Source organism: Rutidosis leptorrhynchoides, chromosome 2 (assembly GCF_046630445.1).
Source record: "Rutidosis leptorrhynchoides isolate AG116_Rl617_1_P2 chromosome 2, CSIRO_AGI_Rlap_v1, whole genome shotgun sequence".
In the NCBI taxonomy this organism is placed as follows: domain Eukaryota; kingdom Viridiplantae; phylum Streptophyta; class Magnoliopsida; order Asterales; family Asteraceae; genus Rutidosis; species Rutidosis leptorrhynchoides.
The window spans coordinates 642,487,852-642,499,128 of record NC_092334.1 but is presented as its reverse complement, the minus strand read 5'-3'; positions in this window follow the sequence as shown (position 1 = coordinate 642,499,128).

Here is an 11,277-nt window from a genome sequence, read left to right as displayed (position 1 = left end):
GTAGTCATTTCAGTCGAAAGAACGACGTCTAGATGACCATTTTAGAAAACATACTTCCACTTTGAGTTTAACCATAATTTTTGGATATAGTTTCATGTTCATAATAAAAATCATTTTCTCAGAATAACAACTTTTAAATCAAAGTTTATCATAGTTTTTAATTAACTAACCCAAAACAGCCCGCGGTGTTACTACGACGGCGTAAATCCGGTTTTACGGTGTTTTTCGTGTTTCCAGGTTTTAAATCATTAAGTTAGCATATCATATAGATATAGAACATGTGTTTAGTTGATTTTAAAATTCAAGTTAGAAGGATTAACTTTTGTTTGCGAACAAGTTTAGAATTAACTAAACTATGTTCTAGTGATTACAAGTTTAAACCTTCGAATAAGATAGCTTTATATGTATGAATCGAATGATGTTATGAACATCATTACTACCTTAAGTTCCTTGGATAAACCTACTGGAAAAGATAAAAATGGATCTAGCTTCAATGGATCCTTGGATGGCTCGAAGTTCTTGAAGCAGAATCATGACACGAAGACAAGTTCAAGTAAGATCATCACTTGAAATAAGATTGTTATAGTTATAGAAATTGAACCAAAGTTTGAATATGATTATTACCTTGTATTAGAATGATAACCTACTGTAAGAAACAAAGATTTCTTGAGGTTGGATGATCACCTTACAAGATTGGAAGTGAGCTAGCAAACTTGAAAGTATTCTTGATTTTATGAAACTAGAACTTTTGGAATTTATGAAGAACACTTAGAACTTGAAGATAGAACTTGAGAGAGATCAATTAGATGAAGAAAATTGAAGAATGAAAGTGTTTGTAGGTGTTTTTGGTCGTTGGTGTATGGATTAGATATAAAGGATATGTTATTTTGTTTTCATGTAAATAAGTCATGAATGATTACTCATATTTTTATAATTTTATGAGATATTTCATGCTAGTTGCCAAATGATGGTTCTCACATGTGTTAGGTGACTCACATGGGCTGCTAAGAGATGATCATTGGAGTGTATATACCAATAGTACATACATCTAAAAGCTGTGTATTGTACGAGTACGAATACGGGTGCATACGAGTAGAATTGTTGATGAAACTGAACGAGGATGTAATTGTAAGCGTTTTTGTTAAGTAGAAGTATTTTGATAAGTGTCTTGAAGTCTTTCAAAAGTGTATGAATACATATTAAAACACTACATGTATATACATTTTAACTGAGTCGTTAAGTCATCGTTAGTCGTTACATGTAAATGTTGTTTTGAAACCTTTAGGTTAACGATCTTGTTAAATGTTGTTAACCCAATGTTTATAATATCAAAAGAGATTTTAAATTATTATATTATCATGATATTATGATGTACGAATATCTCTTAATATGATATATATACATTAAATGTCGTTACAACGATAATCGTTACATATATGTCTCGTTTCAAAATCATTAAGTTAGTAGTCTTGTTTTTACATATGTAGTTCATTGTTAATATAATTAATGATATGTTTACTTATCATAATATCATGTTAACTATATATATAACCATATATATGTCATCATATAGTTTTTACAAGTTTTAACGTTCGTGAATCACCGGTCAACTTGGGTGGTCAATTGTCTATATGAAACCTATTTCAATTAATCAAGTCTTAACAAGTTTGATTGCTTAACATGTTGGAAACATTTAATCATGTAAATATCAATCTCAATTAATATATATAAACATGGAAAAGTTCGGGTCACTACAATTAGGACCCAAAACAACGCAAGTAATTCAACAAGATCACTCACTGATAGTAATTCTACAAGATTACTAACCCACTTAATGAACGAAAGATTATAAATGCAAGAAATGTAAATCGACACAAGAGATAACGTGGTTATATGCAATCATTGTGATTGCTTTAGTCCATGGACCAACTAGAGAATGTATTTACTGAATATTTGTGGTGTGTTTATGTAACAACCCTGCTTTTTCCGTCACTTCCGTTAACTTTCTGTTAATTAATTTAACGACGATTACTTGAATTTTATGCGTTTATGTGTAATAAATACATACTTGATCCTTGGAGGGTTACAATAATTAATATGGGTTGATATTAATGCGAATAAACATTTCAGATAAAGAAATACGATAAAAACGATACGGTTTTGATAACTGCTTTTCGAGCAACGAAACTCTCGGGTTTATTTTAATAATTAATTTATTAATTATTAACTTTTTCTTTAAATATTTAATTTATTGGGTTTTTAATAAATTAAACGTTTGGTTGCGTTTTAACGATCGGTTTAGCGTTCCGGGCCTTCGGTACGACTAAACAGCACTTGAAACGGACCACGAGTACAAGCTTTTACGCAAAACGAGCCGAGACCCGACCCCGAGGCCACATTGCCATGACCTCATACATCATCATCATTGATCTCATGAGTAGCCTGTAGTGACCCGAACTTTTCCATGTTTATATATATTAATTGAGATTGATATTTACATGATTAAATGTTTCCAACATGTTAAGCAATCAAACTTGTTAAGACTTGATTAATTGAAATATGTTTCATATAGACTGTTGACCACCCAAGTTGACCGGTGATTCACGAACGTTAAAACTTGTAAAAACTATATGATGACATATATATGGATATATATATATATATAGTTAACATGATACTATGATAAGTAAACATATCATTAAGTATATTAACAATGAACTACATATGTAAAAACAAGACTACTAACTTAATGATTTTTAAACGAGACATATATGTAACGATTATCGTTGTAAAGACATTTAATGTATATATATATATCATATTAAGAGATATTCATACATGATAATATCATGATAATATAATAATTTAAAATCTCATTTGATATTATAAACATTGGGTTAACAACATTTAACAAGATCGTTAACCTAAAGGTTTCAAAACAACACTTACATGTAACGACTAACGATGACTTAACGACTCAGTTAAAATGTATATACATGTAGTGTTTTAATATGTATTTATACACAATTTTGAAAGACTTCAATACACTTATCAAAATACTTCTACTTAACAAAAATGCTTACAATTACATCCTCGTTCAGTTTCATTAATAATTCTACTCGTATGCACCCGTATTCGTACTCGTACAATACACAGCTTTTAGATGTATATACTATTGGTATATACACTCCAATGATCAGCTCTTAGCAGCCCATGTGAGTCACCTAACACATGTGGGAACCATTATTTGGCAACTAGCATGAAATATCTCATAAAATTACAAAAATATGAGTAATCATTCATGACTTATTTACATGAAAACAAAATTACATATCCTTTATATCTAATCCATACACCAACGACAAAAAACACCTACAAACACTTTCATTCTTCAATTTTCTTCATCTAATTGATCTCTCTCAAGTTCTATCTTCAAGTTCTAAGTGTTCTTCATAAATTCTACAAGTTCTAGTTACATAAAATCAAGAATACTTTCAAGTTTGCTAGCTCACTTCCAATCTTGTAAGGTGATCATCCAACCTCAAGAAATCTTTGTTTTTTACAGTAGGTTATCATTCTAATACAAGGTAATAATCATATTCAAACTTTGGTTCAATTTCTATAACTATAACAATCTTATTTCAAGTGATGATCTTACTTAAACTTGTTTTCGTGTCATGATTCTGCTTCAAGAACTTCGAGCCATCCAAGGATCCGTTGAAGCTAGGTCCATTTTTCTCTTTTCCAGTAGGTTTATCCAAGGAACTTAAGGTAGTAATGATGTTCATAACATCATTTGATTCATACATATAAAGCTATCTTATTCGAAGGTTTAAACTTGTAATCACTAGAACATAGTTTAGTTAATTCTAAACTTGTTCGCAAACAAAAGTTAATCCTTCTAACTTGACTTTTAAAATCAACTAAACACATGTTCTATATCTATATGATATGCTAACTTAATGATTTAAAACCTGGAAACACAAAAAACACCGTAAAACCGGATTTACGCCGTCGTAGTAACACCGCGGGCTGTTTTGGGTTAGTTAATTAAAAACTATGATAAACTTTGATTTAAAAGTTGTTATTTTGAGAAAATGATTTTTATTATGAACATGAAACTATATTCAAAAATTATGGTTAAACTCAAAGTGGAAGTATGTTTTCTAAAATGGTCATCTAGACGTCGTTCTTTCGACTGAAATGACTACCTTTACAAAAACGACTTGTAACTTATTTTTCCGACTATAAACCTATACCTTTTCTATTTAGATTCATAAAATAGAGTTCAATATGAAACCATAGCAATTTGATTCACTCAAAACGGATTTAAAATGAAGAAGTTATGGGTAAAACAAGATTGGATAATTTTTCTCATTTTAGCTACGTGAAAATTGGTAACAAATCTATTCCAACCATAACTTAATCAACTTGTATTGTATATTATGTAATCTTGAGATACCATAGACACGTATACAATGTTTCGACCTATCATGTCGACACATCTATATATATTTCGGAACAACCATAGACACTCTATATGTGAATGTTGGAGTTAGCTATACAGGGTTGAGGTTGATTCCAAAATATATATAGTTTGAGTTGTGATCAATACTGAGATACGTATACACTGGGTCGTGGATTGATTCAAGATAATATTTATCGATTTATTTCTGTACATCTAACTGTGGACAACTAGTTGTAGGTTACTAACGAGGACAGCTGACTTAATAAACTTAAAACATCAAAATATATTAAAAGTGTTGTAAATATATTTTGAACATACTTTGATATATATGTATATATTGTTATAGGTTCGTGAATCAACCAGTGGCCAAGTCTTACTTCCCGACGAAGTAAAAATCTGTGAAAGTGAGTTATAGTCCCACTTTTAAAATCTAATATTTTGGGATGAGAATACATGCAGGTTTTATAAATGATTTACAAAATAGACACTAGTACGTGAAACTACATTCTATGGTTGAATTATCGAAATTGAATATGCCCCTTTTTATTAAGTCTGGTAATCTAAGAATTAGGGAACAGACACCCTAATTGACGCGAATCCTAAAGATAGATCTATTGGGCCTAACAAACCCCATCCAAAGTACCAGATGCTTTAGTACTTCGAAATTTATATCATATCCGAAGGGTGTCCCGGAATGATGGGGATATTATTATATATGCATCTTGTTAATGTCGGTTACCAGGTGTTCACCATATGAATGATTTTTATCTCTATGTATGGGATGTGTATTGAAATATGAAATCTTGTGGTCTATTATTATGATTAGATATATATAGGTTAAACCTATAACTCACCAACATTTTTGTTGACGTTTTAAGCATGTTTATTCTCAGGTGATTATTAAGAGCTTCCGCTGTCGCATACTTAAATAAGGACGAGATTTGGAGTCCATGCTTGTATGATATTGTGTAAAAACTGCATTCAAGAAACTTATTTTGTTGTAACATATTTGTATTGTAAACCATTATGTAATGGTCGTGTGTAAACAGGATATTTTAGATTATCATTATTTGATAATCTACGTAAAGCTTTTTAAAACCTTTATCTATGAAATAAAGGTTATGGTTTGTTTTAAAAATGAATGCAGTCTTTGAAAAACGTCTCATATAGAGGTCAAAACCTCGCAACGAAATCAATTAATATGGAACGTTTTTAATCAATAAGAACGGGACATTTCAGTTGGTATCCGAGCGTTGGTCTTAGAGAACCAGAATTTTCTATTAGTGTGTCTTATCGAGTTTGTTAGGATGCATTAGTGAGTCTGGACTTCGACCGTGTTTACTTGAAAAATGATTGCTTAACAAATTTTGTTGGAAACTATATATTTTTAACATGTGAATATTATGTGATATATTAATCTCTTAACGCGTTTGATATTATGTGATAGATGTCTACCTCTAGAACAAGTCCCATTAACTCACCAAATAATAATGAAGAGTCAAATGTAAATTGAAATGATTCGTGGACTGATTCACAAGTTCCCGAAGAGGAACCGGAAGAAGAGTCGGAACCTGAAGAAGAATCGGAACCGGAAGAAGAATCGGAACCGGATGAAGAAATAGAACCGGTGGGGGAAATAATAAAACGGTTAAGTAAAAAAAAATCCTCAACCAACCGACCAAGGTTAATTATGCTCAATGGTGTTTCCGCCAAGGAAGCAAAATATTGGGAGGATTACCAATTCTCCGATGAATCGGATTTCGACGAGAATTCCGATGATGTTATAGAAATTACCCCAACTGAATTTAAAAAGGCAAAAGAAAATAATAAGGGAAAGGGCATAAAAATAGAGAAATCTAATTCCAACCCCGATGAACTTTATATGTATCGTCAACCCCCGAAGTCCTTAAGTTGTAACAATGACCCGGGAACCTCTAAACCACCAGGTTTTTCTAAACCAATGTGGAAAACGACGGCTCGTATTAGGAGAACATCATATATCCCTAGAAACTTGGCAAAACGAACCAAAACCGAAGAAAAAGAAGAAACTAGCGAGTCGGAATAAGATAGTTGTATTCGTGTGGTATAATATATGTAATATAGTGTGCTTATGCTTTATGATATATGTAAAAATTGCTTGTATTAATAAGTTTTTTTTTTATGAATCTAACTCTTGTCTATTTTACAGTATAAAAACACAAAATGGATAGACAACCTAATATTTTAAGAGACCTACCCGGAGACATGATTGATGAAATCTTGTCTAGAGTCGGTCAGAATTCTTCGGCACAACTATTTAAGGCGAGATCAGTTTGTAAGACATTCGAAGAACGTTCCAAGAATGCCTTGGTTTATAAAAGGCTTTCGTTCGAAAGATGGGGGATATCACATTGGGAAATCCATAAGTTACGATGTGTTTACTTTGACGCATATATTGCGGGGAACCCAAATGCTATTTTACGCAATGGGTTAAGAAATTATTTTGACTCAATATATCCGAATATTGGACTTCGTGATTTAGAAAAAGCGGCTAACATGCAACATAAAGAAGTATGTTATGCTTACGGATTAGTAATGTTCGCTTCTCACCAAAGTGAGAACAAGAACATCGGGCTACAACTATTAAACAAAACGTTCCCACAAGTGACGGAGTCGGTAATTGGGGTAAGAAATGAGGTTTTTAGATTGTTACGGGACTGTTGGACATTACGTAACCCTCGTCCCTTTGACGACGTTACAACACACTGTCTTATCAACGGCCATAACGGTTATGTTCCACAAGACCAAGGATGGGAAGTAATCCTAGTAAAACCAGAATGCATGACTTGTTTCTGGACGTATGAATTACGTGTCTTTATTGCCTTTGCTGAACGACTTGTGTACTAGCTAGAATTATCTTCACAACCATCTTGTATCAAATTTATTGTGTCCTATATTTCATGCTATATGTAAAATAAGCGGTATTGTAAGTTTGTAAAATATTGTGTAAAAGTTTGAACGCGAAATATTATTATAATCAGTTTTTCATATAGAATTGTAGTAGTTGAATTGTATATTAGCTACTAAGTATGAACTTAACGGGTAGGTACTACCCGAATTTAAACTTATAAAACGCTAATATGAATAAAAAGCTTTTATAAATGAGTTCATATTATGCCACGAAATACTATTAACTACTCTTAATATTCTGTATGATTAACTTGTTCCATTTGACTATTTTGAAGGAAATGGCACCGACTACTCGACACACCGTGAATATGAATGAAGAGGAATTCCGTACTTTTCTAGCTTTAAACATAGCCGCAGTACAGGCTGTGTAGTGACCCGAACTTTTCCATGTTTATATATATTAATTGAGATTGATGTTTACATGATTAAATGTTTCTAACATGTTAAGCAATCAAACTTGTTAAGACTTGATTAATTGAAATAGGTTTCATATAGACAATTGACCACCCAAGTTGACCGGTGATTCACGAACGTTAAAACTTGTAAAAAAACTATATGATGACATATATATGGTTATATATATAGTTAACATGATATTATGATAAGTAAACATATCATTAATTATATTAACAATGAACTACATATGTAAAAACAAGACTACTAACTTAATGATTTTGAAACGAGACATATATGTAACGTTTATCGTTGTAACGACATTTAATGTATATATATCATATTAAGAGATATTCGTACATCATAATATCATGATAATATAATAATTTAAAATCTCTTTTGATATTATAAACATTGGGTTAACAACATTTAACAAGATCGTTAACCTAAAGGTTTCAAAACAACACTTACATGTAACGACTAACGATGACTTAACGACTCAGTTAAAATGTATATACATGTAGTGTTTTAATATGTATTTATACACTTTTGAAAGACTTCAATACACTTATCAAAATACTTCTACTTAACAAAAATGCTTACAATTACATTCTCGTTCAGTTTCATCAACAATTCTACTCGTATGCACCCGTATTCGTACTCGTACAATACACAGCTTTTAGATGTATATACTATTGGTATATACACTCCAATGATCAGCTCTTAGCAGCCCATGTGAGTCACCTAACACATGTGGGAACCATCATTTGGCAACTAGCATGAAATATCTCATAAGATTACAAAAATATGAGTAATCATTCATGACTTATTTACATGAAAACAAAATTACATATCCTTTATATCTAATCCATACACCAACGACCAAAAACACCTACAAACACTTTCATTCTTCAATTTTCTTCATCTAATTGAACTCTCTCAAGTTCTATCTTCAAGTTCTAAGTGTTCTTCATAAATTCCAAAAGTTCTAGTTTCATAAAATCAAGAATACTTTCAAGTTTGCTAGCTCACTTCCAGTCTTGTAAGGTGATCATCCAACCTCAAGAAATCTTTATTTCTTACAGTAGGTTATCATTCTAATACAAGGTAATAATCATATTCAAACTTTGGTTCAATTTCTATAACTATAACAATCTTATTTCAAGTGATGATCTTACTTGAACTTGTTTTCGTGTCATGATTTTGCTTCAAGAACTTTGAGCCATCCAAGGATCCATTGAAGCTAGATCCATTTTTCTCTTTTCCAGTAGGTTCATCCAAGGAACTTAAGGTAGTAATGATGTTCATAACATCATTCGATTCATACATATAAAGCTATCTTATTCGAAGGTTTAAACTTGTAATCACTAGAACATAGTTTAGTTAATTCTAAACTTGTTCGCAAACAAAAGTTAATCCTTCTAACTTGACTTTTAAAATCAACTAAACACATGTTCTATATCTATATGATATGCTAACTTAATGATTTAAAACCTGGAAACACGAAAACACCGTAAAACCGGATTTACGCCGTCGTAGTAACACCGCGGGCTGTTTTGGGTTAGTTAATTAAAAACTATGATAAACTTTGATTTAAAAGTTGTTATTCTGAGAAAAATGATTTTTATTATGAACATGAAACTATATCCAAAAATTATGGTTAAACTCAAAGTGGAAGTATGTTTTCTAAAATGGTCATCTAGACGTCGTTCTTTCGACTGAAATGACTACCTTTACAAAAACGACTTGTAACTTATTTTTCCGACTAGAAACCTATACTTTTTTTGTTTAGATTCATAAAATAGAGTTCAATATGAAACCATAGCAATTTGATTCACTCAAAACGGATTTAAAATGAAGAAGTTATGGGTAAAACAAGATTGGATAATTTTTCTCATTTTAGCTACGTGAAAATTGGTAACAAATCTATTCCAACCATAACTTAATCAACTTGTATTATATATTATGTAATCTTGAGATACCATAGACACGTATACAATGTTTCGACCTATCATGTCGACACATCTATATATATTTCGGAACAACCATAGACACTCTATATGTGAATGTTGGAGTTAGCTATACAGGGTTGAGGTTGATTCCAAAATATATATAGTTTGAGTTGTGATCAATACTGAGATACGTATACACTGGGTCGTGGATTGATTCAAGATAATATTTATCGATTTATTTCTGTACATCTAACTGTGGACAACTAGTTGTAGGTTACTAACGAGGACAGCTGACTTAATAAACTTAAAACATCAAAATATATTAAAAGTGTTGTAAATATATTTTGAACATACTTTGATATATATGTATATATTGTTATAGGTTCGTGAATCAACCAGTGGCCAAGTCTTACTTCCCGACGAAGTAAAAATCTGTGAAAGTGAGTTATAGTCCCACTTTTAAAATCTAATATTTTTGGGATGAGAATACATGCAGGTTTTATAAATGATTTACAAAATAGACACAAGTACGTGAAACTACATTCTATGGTTGAATTATCGAAATCGAATATGCCCCTTTTTATTAAGTCTGGTAATCTAAGAATTAGGGAACAGACACCCTAATTGACGCGAATCCTAAAGATAGATCTATTGGGCCTAACAAACCCCATCCAAAGTACCGGATGCTTTAGTACTTCGAAATTTATATCATATCCGAAGGGTGTCCCGGAATGATGGGGATATTCTTATATATGCATATTGTGAATGTCGGTTACCAGGTGTTCAATCCATATGAATGATATTTTTGTCTCTATGCATGGGACGTTTATTTACGAGAATTGGAAACGAAAATCTTGTGGTCTATTGTTACGATTTGATATATATAGGTTAAACCTATAACTCACCAACATTTTTGTTGACGTTTTAAGCATGTTTATTCTCAGGTGATTATTAAGAGCTTCCGCTGTTGCATACTTAAATAAGGACAAGATTTGGAGTCCATGCTTGTATGATATTGTGTAAAAACTGCATTCAAGAAACTTATTTTGTTGTAACATATTTGTATTGTAAACCATTATGTAATGGTCGTGTGTAAACAGGATATTTTAGATTATCATTATTTGATAATCTACGTAAAGCTTTTTAAACCTTTATTGATGAAATAAAGGTTATGGTTTGTTTAAAAATGAATGCAGTCTTTGAAAAACGTCTCATATAGAGGTCAAAACCTCGCAACGAAATCAATTAATATGGAACGTTTTTAATCAATAAGAACGGGACATTTCAGTTGGTATCCGAGCGTTGGTCTTAGAGAACCAGAAAATTTACATTAGTGTGTCTTATCGAGTTTGTTAGGATGCATTAGTGAGTCTGGACTTCGACCGTGTTTTCTTTAAAAATGATTGCTTAACATTTTTGTTGGAAACTATATATTTTTAACATATGAATATTATGTGATATATTAATCTCTTAACGTGTTTGATATTATGTGATAGATGTCTACCTCTAGAACAA